Raw genomic sequence first — 19,731 nt, 5'->3', positions numbered from 1 at the left:
TGGTCTACCGGTCGTGTCTCCCCCCCAACACGCTTACGTTCGCCTCTAATCGAACATAACCCTCTATCTCCAAGCCCCCAACTCCAGACGACATTTCCCGTATTCTCAAACCCAAAGTGTGGCAGGTACTGGGCAAGGTGAGAATTCATCTATTGAACTGACTGAAGATGAATACATGAACTAAAAGCTGGAGTATAGACATTTTTATAAGCGTATTTGTGAGCCCGCCCCTATTATTAAATTGAATATTATGTCAGATTTTTGTACAACTTCTCTTTAGGTTAACTTAGAAAGTGAGCTATTATTGTTACGAGTTAATTTTCTAAGCTACAACAAAGTAACTGATACAGACGCTCAAATGTGAAAAATTAGACTGATGTTGGTAACCGATAGTAACACTGCTGTTATGTTAGATTTACCAATATTTTATTTGATCAATTTTCTGTATCCGATTACTCAATTAATCCTAAGAATAATCGATATATTACTCAATTACTAAAATATATATTTACAGCAGCCCTAATTCACAATAATAATAAATAGAGGCAAAGTCAGCATTTAAAAACCAACCACTGCTTAAAAATCTGATTTTAAAAGAGATATTTACATCAGAACTGGTGTAATGAGCATCGACACATGCACAAAATAATAATAAAACCAACAAAAACAAACCAAACAACCTTGAACATTCTTAAAACTGTTTTGGTTTTCTGAATCTGACCCTTGGTTCTTTGCTACAGCCCCTGAAAACAGACAATATATATATATTTTAAACTGAGATGTGTATTATAGAGAAATGCTTTATGGTTTTGTGTATTCTGAAACCAACAAAATGTGTGTTTTGTCAGCACAGGGGCGGTTCTAGAACGGCGGTTCTAGACAGTCCTAGTGTGGTCTGGTCCCAAGGAAATTAAAATAAAATCTTAATTTTTATTTTAAGATTTTATCAAAATCTTAAAATAAGATTTTATTTTGAGATTTTAAGAAACTATCTAGTTTTAAGTAGATAGTTTTCACTATCTACTTAAAACTTTTACTAAATCTATAGGATTAATAAACCCAAAACCAGTTTATTATCAAGGTAGAAGGTGTTTATTTGAAAATCATACTTAGAAATTGCATTATCCTCATTTTTATCTGAACGTCTTGTGGCTGTTGGCCTTTTTTCTTTCAACAAGAATGAACGTCCATCTGGAAAAGTAGACATGATGAGTCGGGGTTTTACTATTCAATCTTCTGTTGTCTGAACTCGACAAGCCACAAAATGGTGTTTTAAAGGTTTTGCTTGTAACCTGAAACTTCACAGGAAGAATGGAATCATGTTTTCTGAGCATTAGCATGTCATCAGTCTGATAGGAACAACAAACATAAAAGCTACTCTAACTCTGATATGGCATCTTACCTCATCAGTGACATTTACTTATATATAATACAGTGGAACATTGACTACACCTACGATTTTAGCATATAAATGATGGGAGATACAAGAGCTGGTTTACTTTACCTGACTTGGGATTTGTCACCCCAAACACATCAGAGTCTTCCACTGAAACATTTTAGGCAAACTCCCGGCTCTCTGCATTGTGGGCCACAGGGGGCAGGAAAAGGCCTCGGTACTCAACATACATGGACGATGACATGAGGACTGATCCCAGGGAGCCGAAGGCTTACAGGCTGCAGGTACCTGCTCCGTCTGGAGGTAGTTGTTGTCTCTGCTCTCTCTCCTGGTCTGTACTCATGATCTGCAGAGGGCAGAGCCTCTTTTTTTTTCTTGTGCAGCGTTCTGAATGGCGGCCCTGTGCTGCACGTCATCGGCTTTTCTAATTTATGGATTGGAACTATGATATGTTGATTCTGTTTAGAAAGATGATTTGCTCTGGTTCTGCTGTTACTAAAGCAAATCTATTTAGCCTTTCGGTTCAAGAAAAACTGTAGGTGACAGTGAAAGGTCTGACTAGGACTGACAATACTTCTCCAGTCAATGTGTCAGAGATCACAAACATGACTCAATCAATACATTTTTATGACAGGCTAAATGTGTCTTGGGCATTGATTGTTGATATTTTTTGTTCAATGGCTCCCTTGTTCTTTTTTTTGTAAATATGTTTCTTAATCTTTTTTTCATTTGTTTTTGTCCATTATTCTTTTCACACCCATATTCTCCATGTGCTTTTATCCTTTAACTCTTTTTTCATGCAGCTCTCCATGTCCTGTCAGTTCCTCCCAGGACAAAGTCTGTTTAGATCAGCTTGATCTGTTCCTTTAGACTCCGTGGTAACAGAATGAATGTGAGAAGAGATTATGTATTTGAGGCTATTTTTAAACCATAAAGGATGAACAAATTTTAATGTTTGATCATTAAAATTTGATCAAACATTTTGATTAAATTGTTTGATCAAAACTATTTGATCAAATATAACAAAGTTATATTTTGTTTTGGTACAAACAAAATATAACTTGTTTGTACCAGGCTTCATGCCAATGAGTTTAAATAGCATGAAAAAGAAAATCAAATGATTGTTCTACTGCTCTAAAGCAGATTTACCATCTCAAATGATCCAAATCTGATATCTGAATAAAACCAAAGCAGTGATGGCAAAAAAAAGCTTTTATTGAATTTGCTTACAACTTAAATGTTATTTTACTCTACAATCAGCATAATTACTTTCCATGTTTTCACAAGTCAAGTGAAAGTTACACACAAAAATAAAACAGAATACAATAAGTCCAAAAATACATGTATTATATTACATCATAATACATAGAAATAACCTATGACACTGCAAAATATATTACATTCTTTAATATCTTCTTTCCACAACATGATTTTCACACTGTTGTCAGACTTTTCTTTAGCATTGTGATGACTGTGAAATATAAACTTAATCTTTAAGTGATTAACACATTTGTTCAATTTTTACTCTTCAGAAACCAACAAAATGTGTATTTTTGCACTGAGACACAAAACTCTTTTGTAATGACATCAGATTATGCAGCATATCTTCTTCATTCCAAACATTACATGCACATTATTACATAACAACATGCTACCATGACTTTTTTTTAAACAATATTAGTTTCTGGACAGAGCAAATGAGCTGAACACATTCTTCAACAGGTTCAGTCCAGGAACAAGCTCATCATCATCATCCTCTCCTGTCTGCAGCCAGATATCTCATCCTCCTCTGACCCACAGCTTTCCTGTCAAGCCTCAGATGTTCCATCTTCCACCTCAGTCATGGACTCTTCTGCTTCCACCAGTTTGTCTTCAACCACATTAGGAGACGCTGCTGCTCCCTTTTGCCTCCACCTCCAACTTTTCTGTATCTAGAAGTCAGGTGAAGAAGCAGCCGGAGAGACTGAACAGGAACGAGGATGCAGGTCCAGATGGTGTCGGTCCCAGAGTCCCTCTGTGGGATTCTGCAGCATCTCTTCAACCTTTGCCTGACCCAAGAGGAGTTTCCGTTGTTGTGGAAGACATCCTGCCTGGTTCCGGTACCGAAGAAAAGTCACCCATCAGTCATAACGACTGTAGACCCGTTGCCCTGGCATCGCACATCATGAAGGTCCTGGAGAGACTCCTGGTGGCCCACTTGAGTAAGCAGACGATCAGATATCAGGACCCCCTGCAGTTTGCTTATCACCGTGGAGTTGGAGTTGATCAGACACCTGCTTCAACAAACCCACTGTCATCTGGACAAAGCAGGCAGCACAGTGAGGATCAGGGTCTTTGGTTCTCAGGTGCATTGAACACAATTCAGCCTGATCTGCTCCGTTAGAAACTCCAGAAGACACAGGTGGAGGCCTCAACAATCACCTGCATCTGTGACTACCTGACAAACAGAATACAGTTTGTGAGACTGAAGGACTGTGTGTCTAACCAGGTGGTCAACAACATGGGAACACCACAGGGCACTGTACTCTCACCATTCATTTTCACTCTCTACTGTTCAGACTTCCCGCACAAGTCCAACTTCTGTCATCTACAGAAATACTCAGACGACTCTGCAGTTGTTGTGTGTATCAGAGGAAGACAAGAGGCTGAGTACAGAGATCTGGTGGATCACTTTGTGGCCTGGTGTGGGAACAATCATCTAATCTTGACTGTAAACAAAACAAAGGAGATGGTTGTTGATTTCAGGAGAAACAGGAAACCCTATTTCCATCATGGGAGAAGATGTGGAGGTGGTTCAGGAATATAAATACCTCGGTGTTCATCTGGAACACAGACTGGACTGGAGACGCAACAGTGAAGCCGTCTATAAAAAGAGACAGAGCAGACTGCGCTTCTCGAGGAAGCTACGATCCTTCAAGATTTGCAGCAAGTTGCTGCAGATCTTTAAGTCTGATGCTGAGAGTGTCATCTCTTCTGCTATCATCTGTTGGTGCAGCAGCATCAGAGCCAGGAACCTCAAAAGGCTCAACAATCTGATAAAGAAGGCTGGATTTGTTCTGGTTCTGTTCTGGAGACGACTGGGGAACCTCTGGAGATGATGCAAAGAAGGATTCTTCATAAGAGTCAAGAAAGCTATGGACAACTCTGACCATCCTCTTCATGAGTCTGTATGGTGAAAACAGAGTATCATCAGTCAGAGGGTTCTTCAGATTTGCTGCAATACAGACAGCTACAAAAGACCTTTCCTGCTGCCAGCAATCAGCCATCTGCAATAACATTTGAAGAATCTGAATCTGAGCTACAACTACATTTTATTTCCCTTTGGGATCAATAAAGTCAAAGCATGTTTGGGTAATTCTTGCACACTACTCAAAGTCTGATAGAAAAAAATATTGAACAATTGGAAGTTATGGTGGAAACATTTTTTGTGGTTTCAATGAAATGAAACAAAAAATGTAAAAAAGATAATTAAGTTTAGCTTCTCCTGTGCCGTTTCACATGTTTGCAGCTCGTTTTGCTGTTTGTTGCGCGTTTGCAGTTGTCGGCCACAGTTTCTGATCAAGTCATTATCTCCTCAACTTTCACCATAATCTGTTACAACCAGTAGATGGACGAAGTAACCTGCGTTAAGTGTTGGTCAACTCATGCTTGGTTTGTTATTGAAGGACCTACTTCACATGGTCCTTCTTTATTCTGTGTCCTCAGGTTTCCCCCTGTTGCATCAGGAAACTTCATCTCGGGATTTCCAGCAGGATTTTCTGTGTCTTCTCTCTCCTGATTGGTTCAGTGCTGTTGTCTTGTCTCAGTTATGCTGGAGAATCATCACATAACAATACACACATTCCTTAATCTCTGTCTAAATAATAGATGATTGAAAGAGACTTTCTGATCAAATCATCATTATGTCCTCACCTTTTCCACAATCTCTTACAACCAGTAGATCAGCAGGTGGAGCAGGTCTTCTGCTTTAATTGTTGGTCAGCTCCAGTCATGTGACATGAGTTGACGGAGAAATGAAATAAAGAGAAAACATAACAGGATTAAAAAACTGAGAATATACATCTACAGAAAAAGAAAAAGTTAGAATTTTGACCTCAATTTCATCCATATTTAAAATTGCTAAAATTGAAAATATGTTTTCTTACTTTTTTTGTCAACAGGGTTCTCTTATCTTCCTCCATCTGACTGGTGGTGTTGAAGGTGGAGGTTTACCGGCTGAGGACATCCAACCTGAAATGATCAGAGACATTATTGATCTGCAGACTCTGAATCTGGGATCAGAAACCAACGCTGGGTTCTCTACAATGTTTCTAAATTTGCTTAATATTCAACATCTTACTGATGAACAGGTGAAATTTCAGCATAGGATTTTATGGCAATGCTTGATTTGTTATTGAAGGACCTACTCACATGATGTCTGTCTCTTTATTCTGTGTCCTCAGGTGTCCCCCCGTTGCATCAGGAAACTTCATCTCAGGATTTTCTGTGTCCCTTCAGTCCTCTGTGTCTTCTCTCTCCTGATTGGTCCAGCGCTGTTGTCTTGTCTCAGTGATGCTGAAGAATCAACACATGATCAGACACACTTTCCTTAATCTCTGTCTAAATAACAGATCACTGGACCAGACTCTCTGATCAATTCATGAACATGTCCTCACCATTTATAAAATCTACTAGAACCAGTAGATCAGCAGGTCCTCTACTCTATTCCTGATCCTCCTTCCATCAGCTCAAACTCATCAAAGCTCTGCTGTTATGAAAGGACTCAATAAATAAAAAAACACAAAACAAAAGTGTCGGTGAGGAGAAAGTACAGCAGAAAAGAGGAAATAGGTTTGAATATTGACCTCAACCTCCTGCATGTTAAAAAATTGTTGTTGTGTAAAAGTATATGTCCTTACATTTTTTTTCAACTGGGTTCTCTTATCTTCCTCCATCTGACTGGTGGTGTTGAAGGTGGAGATTTACAGGCTGACGAGATCCAACCTGAAATGATCAGAGAATCAGAGATCTGCCACCAGTATCATGTGAAAGTGGAATGCAAAAACTTACAAGCAGTGTGAAAAACAAGGGATCCAGAAGGCAGGAACCACATGGACAACGATGAAAGGATCCAGCGATGAGCAGCTAAAACCTGAAAGATTAAAAACTGGGAGACTGGATTAGTAGAGAAACAGGACAGAATAATTCACTATATTGGAGAGCAGCGTGTAGGGAAGCATCACTATTACACCGTGAAACATGGGGGAGTTGAGAGGAAAACACAAAGATGAAGAAAAGCCCTGGTGCAAGGCGCTACCTAAGACTTCCTCAGTCCTGTCAGAATCCTTATCATCTAAAATACTAAATCTAGCAGCGGGATAAAGAAAAGCCCCGGTGCAAGGCGCTACCTAAGACTTCCTCAGTCCTGTCAGAATCCTTGTCATCTAAAATACTAAATCTAGCAGCGGGATAAAGAAAAGCCCCGGTGCAAGGCGCTACCTAAGGCGTCCACAGGCTTGCTAGAAACCCATTGGCTTTAATAAAAAACATGAGAGAAATGATGATGTCCTAATGTGACTTCCCAAATAGGTCTTCAGTTTTTACGGATCCCAATCTAATCAGAGTCACTTGACAAGACGCAGTGAGGTCTAAACCAAACGTTTCTGGAACTCTCTCTTCCTGTAATTCCACTAGATGTTGAAGGTATTGCTGCCTCTTCTGTGTCCAGTTCAGCCTCCAACCAGGAACAGAAGCTAGAGGGTGACAAAGTTGGACTATCACAGCGTGTTGATGGTGAAGGACTGAAAATGCGGGGTGACAGAATGGGATCCTCATATAGCATCGTTGGTGGGAGACTGGAAACACTGGGTGACAAAATGGGATCTTCATTGTGCATCAATGTTGAGGGACTGAGGACGGGGGATGAAAAAACAGGACTTTTACGTGCCATTATACACGAGGGACTGAGGACGGGGGATGACAAAATAGGATATTCACATGATGTCCAAGGTGAGAGACCGAGGACAGGTGGTAACACAAAGGCATCTTCATCATAGGGAAAGGACGGGACACTATACTTGATCCTCTTGGCGGCAAGCTCATCTTCATCATAGCGTGTTGATAGTGAAGGGCTGAAAACGCGGGGTGACAAAACGGGATCTTCATAGTGCATCAAAGTTGCGGGACTGAGGACGGGGAATGGCAATCCAGGGTCCTCACACGACTTCCAAGGTGAGAGACTGAGGACAGGTGGTAACACAATGGGATCTTCATCATCGGACGGGACACTATACTTGGTCCTCTTGGCGGCAAGCTCCTCTTCAGCAACAGTGTCCCTAGGCCTCTTGGCTGGGAGCTTCACTTCAGCAACACTGTCCCTGGTCACAGATGTCACATGAGCCGCGTCCTCTTTCAAACCTACCTGATGACTAGGTTTTGATGGTGGGTTGTCCTCCTTCGCAGCATCCACCTTCTTCGTTGTTCTCCTGGACTTCTCTGGATGCAAAATGGGCTCTTCCTGTGAAGTACAAGGAGCCATGTCTTCTTTGGGCTTCCGAGCCACCCCAATGTCTTGTATGTATCTGAAATTTGGGGGAAGAATCTCAGGCAGCTGTGACGCAACATCGGCCAGACTACTGTCACCGGAGTCCAGCTGATCAACCGTCGATTTCAGAAGTTTCAATGCCTCTTCAAGTACTCCTATGCCCCACAGAAATTTAATGTTTGGTCCAAGGACCTGGACAACCCGAAATCGAGATTTAAAGTCCTGGTCTCCATTACCTACCTCGTCTTCGCTCGAGCTGGTAGTAGAGCTACCACTGGAGCTGGTAGTAGAGCTACCACTGGAGCTGGTAGTAGAGCTACCACTGGAGCTGGTAGTAGAGCTACCACTGGAGCTGGTACTATTGCTATCACAGGAGCTGGTAGAACAGTCCACAAACTGCGGAGATGAACTATACCTCAACTCCTCTCCATGGTCTTCAGAAACCGTGTCGGCTTCATTTAACCACAACTTACCTTGTTCCTTACCATTATCAGGATGTCCCTCCAACATTGGGGATCCATCTGCTGGAAGCGCCATGGTATGGGCTGTGAAGAAAAAAAACAAAGCAAAAAAAGCTATAATTCTGTATCTTGAAAAAATCACAAAAGTCCAAAGCAATGTTTAGAGGGAACACTGAAATATATATTTATATATTAATTTATATAGCACATTTTCAGCAACAAGGCAATACAAAGTGCTTATGTGTGCATGATGCCTCAAAGTCTTATTATCACATGTTAATATTCCTCCAAATGGCTCAGTTATGGCTGAAGGTAGTGTTATGAAATAAATTACATCAGCCTGAAGATCATGGCTGCACACAACCCAGCAATAAACTCAGAGGAATGTTCACACAATTATATTGCTCCAAATGCTTCATTCAATATGACCATCTCCATGGAGACAAAAAACATCAACAAAATGGATTCTCTAAAAGTAATTCTCTCAAACTAAAATAAAAAGTTTTCCAATCACCACACCACTATTAATATTGCAGACGCTTTCTGAAAATGTAATCAGCGTGAAAATATATTACAGCTCCAAACATGCAAAGGACCAACACAGCATTTCGTAAACAACTAATTATTGAAAACTCCTCTTTCTTAGAAAAAGCAAACTAATAAGTTTAAATATAAACTAAACTACTTAGAAATAATACAGGAGAAATATATATCTAAAACATTTCTAATATTCAAGTATTAAGGTTTTATTTCAAGCAACGTATCCAAGGAGACCAAATGTGTTATTGAGGCATTTTTTGAAACCTGGACCAGGCACTGACCACTTATTCCAAAGATCTGAATAAAACAAAACAGATTTTCTAAAACCAGAACTAACTTTTTAAACCACATAAACCGTGTCAAACCCCCACAATCCTCCAAGATTTTAACTAACAAATGAATCACAACTGGACCAACTGAACCTGAGATGATTGTTTTTCTAATGAATTTTAACATTCACTGTTAACATTCAAGTAACTTCTGAAAATGATATGTCACTAAAATGCAAAGGAACAAAAGGCTGTTTTTCTGGTCTTGAGTAATTACAATAAACTAAATAATTTAGTTACTTTGTAAAATCAACAGGCACACATTGATTGTTCTTTAATGATTTTTTATAAGAATAAAGTTGTATGTTGTTATTTAATCAATGTATCCATGGAGACTACACATACCACATTTTTCAAAAAGCTGGTTCCAAAACTTCTTTCAAACCAAAACAACTACAAACAGCATTACTGACATTTTCCAAAATGTCAAATAACTAGCATATGAATCACAATACAAATTCAACTAACTCACAAATATGTTGCAGCCCAAAAATGCAAATTATGCCTTCCTAAACAAAGAGTCAGAATTCATCAAAGCTGACTTTAACCAACTCAAATAATGTTTTTTTTCCTTTTAATTTAATTAGTTCACTAATTTGACTATAATTCAAACTAAACACACATATTAAAGTCTATCATTAAATAGGAGGAGGCACATGTTTGCAAAGTGTTTCTTAATTTTTTATTGAAGTCTTTTTAAATAATGTCACCAATGTATCCATGGAAACTAAATATGTTTGTTTAGGCATTTATCAAAAAAAAAAAAAGAGGACAAAGAACCATCCAGTTTACCAAGAATTGGACACCAAAGTCATCAAACCTGAAACTCTTAGACAAAGAAACAAACACACCAGCATGTCCCTATCTTGAAAAAATAAAGAAACTAAACAATTAAATTATTGGCTATTATAAGGGTAAATACTAATTTTTAAATGTCTTTTAAAAATAATATTAAAGGCATTTCATTTTGCGTATCCATGGAAACAATGGAGTGTTTATCACGCATTTTTCAAAAAATAACGGTCAAAAAACAAGCAAATTTTTCAGGAATTTGACGTTAATTTAACTAATTTGACTATAATTCAGTAAAATACATATATTTCTTAAATCACTACATCACAGTTTAACATTATTGACATTTCCAGCGAAATTCAGCGAAGAAAAAGGCTCATTAGTTAAGAACGATCTATGCTAGCAACGAATGCTAATCGTCTATTTTTTCTACAGCAGTCAGTATTTCTTTAAAACACACACACACAAACACAAAATAAACTAAACAAGTCACTAATATCTTTGTAATAACTTGCTTTCGTTTATTAAAAATAGTAGAAGAATGATTTAACCTTCCAGCTGTTCACCCTGCTGGTGCTTCTCCTGGCCAGGAACCGTCTTTCGCAGGTTTGTTATCCACGGGCTTCTTCAGCAAGTGCGTATTTCAGCAAGCGCTTCTTTAGCAAGTTTTGCACAGCAGACTTCTCGACAAGCTCAAACCGTCCGAGGCTTTAAAGGCTCCTTCAGGCGTCTCTCTCAAAAGTCCCGTCGCAAAGGGGGAAGAATTCAGAAGGTCAGCGTCTTTTATAGTGTTGACAACGCTAACGTCGTTTCCATGACTTTCATTGACGAATGCACGCACTGGTGCGTCAGAGAAATTGGAGCGCAAATAACGCAGATAATACAAGTCTCGCGTTGTCTTGTTTATCACTCCGTATGCTGCCACCTACTGGCCAACCAGTCTAAGTTCACAAAGACATTTATAAAACTTACTACTGGTGCGACATTATATTTCTGCTTTCATTCTTAACTATGTCAGTTTCGGACATGGGAAACTTTTCTCTGCCGTGAAGCCTAGATTGGAAGAAAAATTCAAATTCAAAATTCAATTCAAAAATACTTTATTGATCCAAAAGAAAAATTAAATGTTGTAGCTCATGTCATGAAGTGCGGGTGAGGCAGACGCAGCAGACCCAGGTAAGATGAATAGTTGATTTTTAATCCAGGAACACAGTCCAATCAACGGGCAGCACGGCCGAGCAGAAGCCAGGGCTCGACGCCGGTAGCAACCGTTAAAACGAATGGTTAACACGAAGGACTCGGAACACATTAGACGAGGATCCGACAGAGACGCTTCTTCTTCTTCTTCTTGTTTTTTTTTATGGCGGTTGGCAAACAACTTTTAGGTGCATTACCGCCACCTTCTAGACTGGAGTATGGATCAGATGTAAAGTCACTATAATCTTCCCATAATACCTGTTCTCCTTAGAAAATTAAAAATACTATTAAAAACTACGTCCCCCGATGATCTTTGAAGCAAACTTCTAATATCTAATGTATTTTTATTCCTATTTAAATTTCTAATTAACTCCTCCCTTTCTCGAACATACTTACGACATTCTAAAAAAAAATGTTGTATTGTTTCTAATTTCCCACAATAACTACAGAAACCTGTATCATGTTTATTTATTATTTTAAGAGTACTGTTTAAACCTGTATGTCCAAACCTTAATCTACATATAATATCTTCTTCTTTTTTATTCCTGCTACATTTCCTATATTCTCCAACTTTTCTTTGGATGCTATAATAAAATCTGGCATTGCTTCCTTTATCCCACTGTTCCTGCCATTTATCCTTAATATACATTTTACTAATATTTTTAACCTCATTTTTACTCATTTTAATTTTTAAATCAACAATACACTTTTTTGCTGCATTCTTAGCAAAATTATCTGCCAGCTCATTCCCTATTACTCCAATGTGAGCAGGAACCCAAACTAATTTGACCAGAGATCCATAACTTTTAATCCTAAACATTAACTGATTAATATCAACTATAATATCTTGCCTTGATTCTGAATTTTGTTCTACAATACTTACTAATGCACTACTTGAATCTGAACAGATTACAACCGCTCTCTCTCTTGTTTCCTCAACCCATTCTAGAGCCATTAAAATAGCCATTAGTTCACCTGTGTATACTGTCAATTTGTCTGTTAGTCTTTTATTTCTCATAATATCTAAGTCCGGAATTATAAAAGCTATTCCTATATTATTATTTGACATTTTAGAGGCATCTGTATATATTTGTATATATTCCGCATATTCATTTCCAATATAATTTTCCACCTCTTTCTTTTCTAATTGTTTTCCTTTTTCCAGTAAACTTAAATCAACTTCCGCTATCTCAATTATCCATGGTGGGATAACAGGAAGAACAATCACAGGACTAATTAAACTATGATTTATTCCTATATCTCTTATTTCATTTTTTATAAACCATCCAAAACTATTAATTTGCTTTTTTTCTTTTTCTTGACAAGATTGTAACATAATATATGGAGGATAACTTTCTGTATGTCCTTTAATATTTGCCCAGTAAGTTATTGCTAATTGTTTCCTTCTGAGCTCCAACGGCATCTCACCCATCTCAACTTGTAGAGCTGAAATTGGGGTACTTTTCATCGCTCCACAACAAAGTCTTAATGCTTGATATTGTATTCTATCTATGGTTTTTAGTAAACTATTTGAAGCTGAATTATATAAAATACATCCATAATCAAAAACTGACCTGATTAGACCAATGTAAATTGTTTTTAAAGCTTTCCTATCAGCTCCCCATTCTTTTCCTCTTAAACACCTCATTATATTTAAGATTTTTTTACTTTTTTCAACTATTTTATTAACATGAGTCTTCCATGTAAGTTTTTTATCAAACCAGAATCCTAAATATTTTATTTGATCTATCCTTTCAATAACATTCTCATATAATTTCAGACTTGTAATAATATTTAACTTTCTATTTGTAAAAACAACAACTTTAGATTTAGATATTGAGATTCTAAATCCCCATTCTAAAGCCCAAGCTTCTACACTATGTAATGCCTCTTGTAGTTTCCCATTTACAAATTCAATATTTCTTCCCCTCTTCCAGATAAGGCCATCATCTGCAAATAATGAAACACCAAAAGATTTATCTATATTATTAAAAATATCATTAATCATTATACGACAGAGACGCTGAGACACAGGTGACATTAAATACCCGGGAGGGTAATCACAGAAAGAGACACACCTGGGAAACAATCAAGGGGAAGACAGGACAACACGGGGACACAGAAAACTCTAAATAAGTACACAGAAAACACAGAACATGACAGCTCATCAATTCAGATTCTTCAAAGAGTTATTGTAGATGGCTGATTACTGTTGACAGGAATTTTTTTTTTTGTAGCGGTCTGTATTGCAGCATTTTGAAGAAGACTGACTGATGACTCTCTGCCCAGCTAGCATCAGACAACGTCCACTGAACGTCCACCGACGACGTTCTCCGAATGTCAAAATGAACCACCACAAGATGTCCGCCGGATGTTCGTTGACATTCGCAGTAGGTCAAAATAAAATGCTATATGGTTCTGCTAGGTCTGTACAAATGCTAATATGACAGCAATTTCATTGGAGTGCAAGGTTTTCAATTGGAACAGTTGCCTTCCATTTCCTAGGGATATTAATCCAATCTTGTAAAAAATTGGAAAATTGATGACAGCCACTTAAAACACTTGGCAAAGAATTTATTAATTTTACAGTATTAAAATTAAAGACTACCAAAGACAAAATATGATAAAGGGCTACATTTATTTATACATTATTACTAAATTTATAGGATTAATAAACCCAAAACCAGTTTATTATCAAGGTAGAAGGTGTTTATTTGAAAATCATACTTAGAAATTGCATTATCCTTATTTTTATCTGAACGTCTTGTGGCTGTTGGCCTTTTTTCTTTCAACAAGAATGAACGTCCATCTGGAAAAGTAGACATGATGAGTCGGGGTTTTACTATTCAATCTTCTGTTGTCTGAACTCGACAAGCCACAAAATGGTGTTTTAAAGGTTTTGCTTGTAACCTGAAACTTCACAGGAAGAATGGAATCATGTTTTCTGAGCATTAGCATGTCATCAGTCTGATAGGAACAACAAACATAAAAGCTACTCTAACTCTGATATGGCATCTTACCTCATCAGTGACATTTACTTATATATAATACAGTGGAACATTGACTACACCTACGATTTTAGCATTTAAATGATGGGAGATACAAGAGCTGGTTTACTTTACCTGACTTGGGATTTGTCACCCCAAACACATCAGAGTCTTCCACTGAAACATTTTAGGCAAACTCCCGGCTCTCTGCATTGTGGGCCACAGGGGGCAGGAAAAGGCCTCGGTACTCAACATACATGGACGATGACATGAGGACTGATCCCAGGGAGCCGAAGGCTTACAGGCTGCAGGTACCTGCTCCGTCTGGAGGTAGTTGTTGTCTCTGGTCTCTCTCCTGGTCTGTACTCATGATCTGCAGAGGGCAGAGCCTCTTTTTTTTTTTCTTGTGCAGCGTTCTGAATGGCGGCCCTGTGCTGCACGTCATCGGCTTTTCTAATTTATGGATTGGAACTATGATATGTTGATTCTGTTTAGAAAGATGATTTGCTCTGGTTCTGCTGTTACTAAAGCAAATCTATTTAGCCTTTTGGTTCAAGAAAAACTGTAGGTGACAGTGAAAGGTCTGACTAGGACTGACAATACTTCTCCAGTCAATGTGTCAGAGATCACAAACATGACTCAATCAATACATTTTTATGACAGGCTAAATGTGTCTTGGGCATTGATTGTTGATATTTTTTGTTCAATGGCTCCCTTGTTCTTTTTTTTGTAAATATGTTTCTTAATCTTTTTTTCATTTGTTTTTGTCCATTATTCTTTTCACACCCATATTCCCCATGTGCTTTTATCCTTTAACTCTTTTTTCATGCAGCTCTCCATGTCCTGTCAGTTCCTCCCAGGACAAAGTCTGTTTAGATCAGCTTGATCTGTTCCTTTAGACTCCGTGGTAACAGAATGAATGTGAGAAGAGATTATGTATTTGAGGCTATTTTTAAACCATAAATGATGAACAAATTTTAATGTTTGATCATTAAAATTTGATCAAACATTTTGATTAAATTGTTTGATCAAAACTATTTGATCAAATATAACAAAGTTATATTTTGTTTTGGTACAAACAAAATATAACTTGTTTGTACCAGGCTTCATGCCAATGAGTTTAAATAGCATGAAAAAGAAAATCAAATGATTGTTCTACTGCTCTAAAGCAGATTTACCATCTCAAATGATCCAAATCTGATATCTGAATAAAACCAAAGCAGTGATGGCAAAAAAAGCTTTTATTGAATTTGCTTACAACTTAAATGTTATTTTACTCTACAATCAGCATAATTACTTTCCATGTTTTCACAAGTCAAGTGAAAGTTACACACAAAAATAAAACAGAATACAATAAGTCCAAAAATACATGTATTATATTACATCATAATACATAGAAATAACCTATGACACTGCAAAATATATTACATTCTTTAATATCTTCCTCCCACAACATGATTTTCACACTGTTGTCAGACTTTTCTTTAGCATTGTGATGACTGTGAAATATAAACTTAATCTTTAAGTGATTAACACATTTGTTCAATTTTTACTCTTCAGAAACCAACAAAATGTGTATTTTTGCACTGAGACACAAAACTCTTTAGTAATGACATCAGATTATGCAGCATATCTTCTTCATTCCAAACATTACATGCACATTATTACATAAAAACATACTACCATGACTTTTTTTTAAACAATATTAGTTTCTGGACAGAGCAAATGAGCTGAACACATTCTTCAACAGGTTCAGTCCAGGAACAAGCTCATCATCATCATCATCCTCTCCTGTCTGCAGCCAGATATCTCATCCTCCTCTGACCCACAGCTTTCCTGTCAAGCCTCAGATGTTCCATCTTCCACCTCAGTCATGGACTCTTCTGCTTCCACCAGTTTGTCTTCAACCACATTAGGAGACGCTGCTGCTCCCTTTTGCCTCCACCTCCAACTTTTCTGTATCTAGAAGTCAGGTGAAGAAGCAGCCGGAGAGACTGAACAGGAACGAGGATGCAGGTCCAGATGGTGTCGGTCCCAGAGTCCCTCTGTGGGATTCTGCAGCATCTCTTCAACCTTTGCCTGACCCAAGAGGAGGTTCCGTTGTTGTGGAAGACATCCTGCCTGGTTCCGGTACCGAAGAAAAGTCACCCATCAGTCATAACGACTGTAGACCCGTTGCCCTGGCATCGCACATCATGAAGGTCCTGGAGAGACTCCTGGTGGCCCACTTGAGTAAGCAGACGATCAGATATCAGGACCCCCTGCAGTTTGCTTATCACCGTGGAGTTGGAGTTGATCAGACACCTGCTTCAACAAACCCACTGTCATCTGGACAAAGCAGGCAGCACAGTGAGGATCAGGGTCTTTGGTTCTCAGGTGCATTGAACACAATTCAGCCTGATCTGCTCCGTTAGAAACTCCAGAAGACACAGGTGGAGGCCTCAACAATCACCTGCATCTGTGACTACCTGACAAACAGAATACAGTTTGTGAGACTGAAGGACTGTGTGTCTAACCAGGTGGTCAACAACATGGGAACACCACAGGGCACTGTACTCTCACCATTCATTTTCACTCTCTACTGTTCAGACTTCCCGCACAAGTCCAACTTCTGTCATCTACAGAAATACTCAGACGACTCTGCAGTTGTTGTGTGTATCAGAGGAAGACAAGAGGCTGAGTACAGAGATCTGGTGGATCACTTTGTGGCCTGGTGTGGGAACAATCATCTAATCTTGACTGTAAACAAAACAAAGGAGATGGTTGTTGATTTCAGGAGAAACAGGAAACCCTATTTCCATCATGGGAGAAGATGTGGAGGTGGTTCAGGAATATAAATACCTCGGTGTTCATCTGGAACACAGACTGGACTGGAGACGCAACAGTGAAGCCGTCTATAAAAAGAGACAGAGCAGACTGCGCTTCTCGAGGAAGCTACGATCCTTCAAGATTTGCAGCAAGTTGCTGCAGATCTTTAAGTCTGATGCTGAGAGTGTCATCTCTTCTGCTATCATCTGTTGGTGCAGCAGCATCAGAGCCAGGAACCTCAAAAGGCTCAACAATCTGATAAAGAAGGCTGGATTTGTTCTGGTTCTGTTCTGGAGACGACTGGGGAACCTCTGGAGATGATGCAAAGAAGGATTCTTCATAAGAGTCAAGAAAGCTATGGACAACTCTGACCATCCTCTTCATGAGTCTGTATGGTGAAAACAGAGTATCATCAGTCAGAGGGTTCTTCAGATTTGCTGCAATACAGACAGCTACAAAAGACCTTTCCTGCTGCCAGCAATCAGCCATCTGCAATAACATTTGAAGAATCTGAATCTGAGCTACAACTACATTTTATTTCCCTTTGGGATCAATAAAGTCAAAGCATGTTTGGGTAATTCTTGCACACTACTCAAAGTCTGATAGAAAAAAATATTGAACAATTGGAAGTTATGGTGGAAACATTTTTTGTGGTTTCAATGAAATGAAACAAAAAATGTAAAAAAGATAATTAAGTTTAGCTTCTCCTGTGCCGTTTCACATGTTTGCAGCTCGTTTTGCTGTTTGTTGCGCGTTTGCAGTTGTCGGCCACAGTTTCTGATCAAGTCATTATCTCCTCAACTTTCACCATAATCTGTTACAACCAGTAGATGGACGAAGTAACCTGCGTTAAGTGTTGGTCAACTCATGCTTGGTTTGTTATTGAAGGACCTACTTCACATGGTCCTTCTTTATTCTGTGTCCTCAGGTTTCCCCCTGTTGCATCAGGAAACTTCATCTCGGGATTTCCAGCAGGATTTTCTGTGTCTTCTCTCTCCTGATTGGTTCAGTGCTGTTGTCTTGTCTCAGTTATGCTGGAGAATCATCACATAATAATACACACATGCCTTTATCTCTGTCTAAATAATAGATGATTGAAAGAGACTTTCTGATCAAATCATCATTATGTCCTCACCTTTTCCACAATCTGTTACAACCAGTAGATCAGCAGGTGGAGCAGGTCTTCTGCTTTAATTGTTGGTCAGCTCCAGTCATGTGACATGAGTTGACGGAGAAATGAAATAAAGAGAAAACATAACAGGATTAAAAAACTGAGAATATACATCTACAGAAAAAAGAAAAAGTTAGAATTTTGACCTCAATTTCATCCATATTTAAAATTGCTAAAATTGAAAATATGTTTTCTTACTTTTTTTGTCAACAGGGTTCTCTTATCTTCCTCCATCTGACTGGTGGTGTTGAAGGTGGAGGTTTACCGGCTGAGGACATCCAACCTGAAATGATCAGAGACATTATTGATCTGCAGACTCTGAATCTGGGATCAGAAACCAACGCTGGGTTCTCTACAATGTTTCTAAATTTGCTTAATATTCAACATCTTACTGATGAACAGGTGAAATTTCAGCATAGGATTTTATGGCAATGCTTGATTTGTTATTGAAGGACCTACTCATATGATGTCTGTCTCTTTATTCTGTGTCCTCAGGTGTCCCCCCGTTGCATCAGGAAACTTCATCTCAGGATTTTCTGTGTCCCTTCAGTCCTCTGTGTCTTCTCTCTCCTGATTGGTCCAGCGCTGTTGTCTTGTCTCAGTGATGCTGAAGAATCAACACATGATCAGACACACTTTCCTTAATCTCTGTCTAAATAACAGATCACTGGACCAGACTCTCTGATCAATTCATGAACATGTCCTCACCATTTATAAAATCTACTAGAACCAGTAGATCAGCAGGTCCTCTACTCTATTCCTGATCCTCCTTCCATCAGCTCAAACTCATCAAAGCTCTGCTGTTATGAAAGGACTCAATAAATAAAAAAACACACAAAACAAAAGTGTCGGTGAGGAGAAAGTACAGCAGAAAATAGGAAATAGGTTTGAATATTAACCTCAACCTCCTGCATGTTAAAAATTGTTGTTGTGTAAAAGTATATGTCCTTACATTTTTTTTCAACTGGGTTCTCTTATCTTCCTCCATCTGACTGGTGGTGTTGAAGGTGGAGATTTACAGACTGACGAGATCCAACCTGAAATGATCAGAGAATCAGAGATCTGCCACCAGTATCATGTGAAAGTGGAATGCAAAAACTTACAAGCAGTGTGAAAAACAAGGGATCCAGAAGGCAGGAACCACATGGACAACGATGAAAGGATCCAGCGATGAGCAGCTAAAACCTGAAAGATTAAAAACTGGGAGACTGGATTAGTAGAGAAACAGGACAGAATAATTCACTATATTGGAGAGCAGCGTGTAGGGAAGCATCACTATTACACCGTGAAACATGGGGGAGTTGAGAGGAAAACACAAAGATGAAGAAAAGCCCTGGTGCAAGGCGCTACCTAAGACTTCCTCAGTCCTGTCAGAATCCTTAACATCTAAAATACTAAATCTAGCAGCGGGATAAAGAAAAGCCCCGGTGCAAGGCGCTACCTAAGACTTCCTCAGTCCTCTCAGAATCCTTATCATCTAAAATACTAAATCTAGCAGCGGGATAAAGAAAAGCCCCGGTGCAAGGC

The 19,731-nt window shown here is 38.6% G+C and overlaps 3 long non-coding RNA genes across 5 annotated transcripts; all 3 read right to left on the bottom strand.

Annotated features, from left to right (window-relative positions):
• Positions 1–2,789: 2,789 nt before the first annotated feature.
• LOC111610861 lies at positions 2,790–5,378 on the bottom strand. 2 transcript variants are annotated; one of them, XR_002753799.1, is made up of 5 exons: positions 5,309–5,378; positions 5,069–5,207; positions 4,207–4,561; positions 3,928–4,104; positions 2,790–3,833 (listed from the first exon to the last, which is right to left on the bottom strand). It is a non-coding gene; the product is annotated as an uncharacterized LOC111610861 (long non-coding RNA). The 2 variants fall into 2 exon arrangements; XR_002753798.1 differs by having other exon boundaries at positions 3,928–4,561.
• A 163-nt stretch (positions 5,379–5,541) lies between these two features.
• On the bottom strand, positions 5,542–6,740 carry LOC111610863. 2 transcript variants are annotated; one of them, XR_002753802.1, is made up of 5 exons: positions 6,446–6,740; positions 6,295–6,379; positions 6,052–6,143; positions 5,807–5,950; positions 5,542–5,626 (listed from the first exon to the last, which is right to left on the bottom strand). It is a non-coding gene; the product is annotated as an uncharacterized LOC111610863 (long non-coding RNA). The 2 variants fall into 2 exon arrangements; XR_002753801.1 differs by lacking the exons at positions 6,295–6,379; positions 6,446–6,740 and having other exon boundaries at positions 6,052–6,170.
• Positions 6,741–16,014: 9,274 nt separating this feature from the next.
• On the bottom strand, positions 16,015–18,422 carry LOC111610862. The gene is made up of 5 exons (XR_002753800.1): positions 18,169–18,422; positions 17,929–18,067; positions 17,067–17,421; positions 16,788–16,964; positions 16,015–16,693 (listed from the first exon to the last, which is right to left on the bottom strand). It is a non-coding gene; the product is annotated as an uncharacterized LOC111610862 (long non-coding RNA).
• Between the last annotated feature and the right edge of the window lie 1,309 nt (positions 18,423–19,731).

Source organism: Xiphophorus maculatus, chromosome 14 (genome assembly GCF_002775205.1).
Source record: "Xiphophorus maculatus strain JP 163 A chromosome 14, X_maculatus-5.0-male, whole genome shotgun sequence".
Classification (NCBI taxonomy): domain Eukaryota; kingdom Metazoa; phylum Chordata; class Actinopteri; order Cyprinodontiformes; family Poeciliidae; genus Xiphophorus; species Xiphophorus maculatus.
This window is presented reverse-complemented; position numbering and strand designations above follow the sequence as displayed.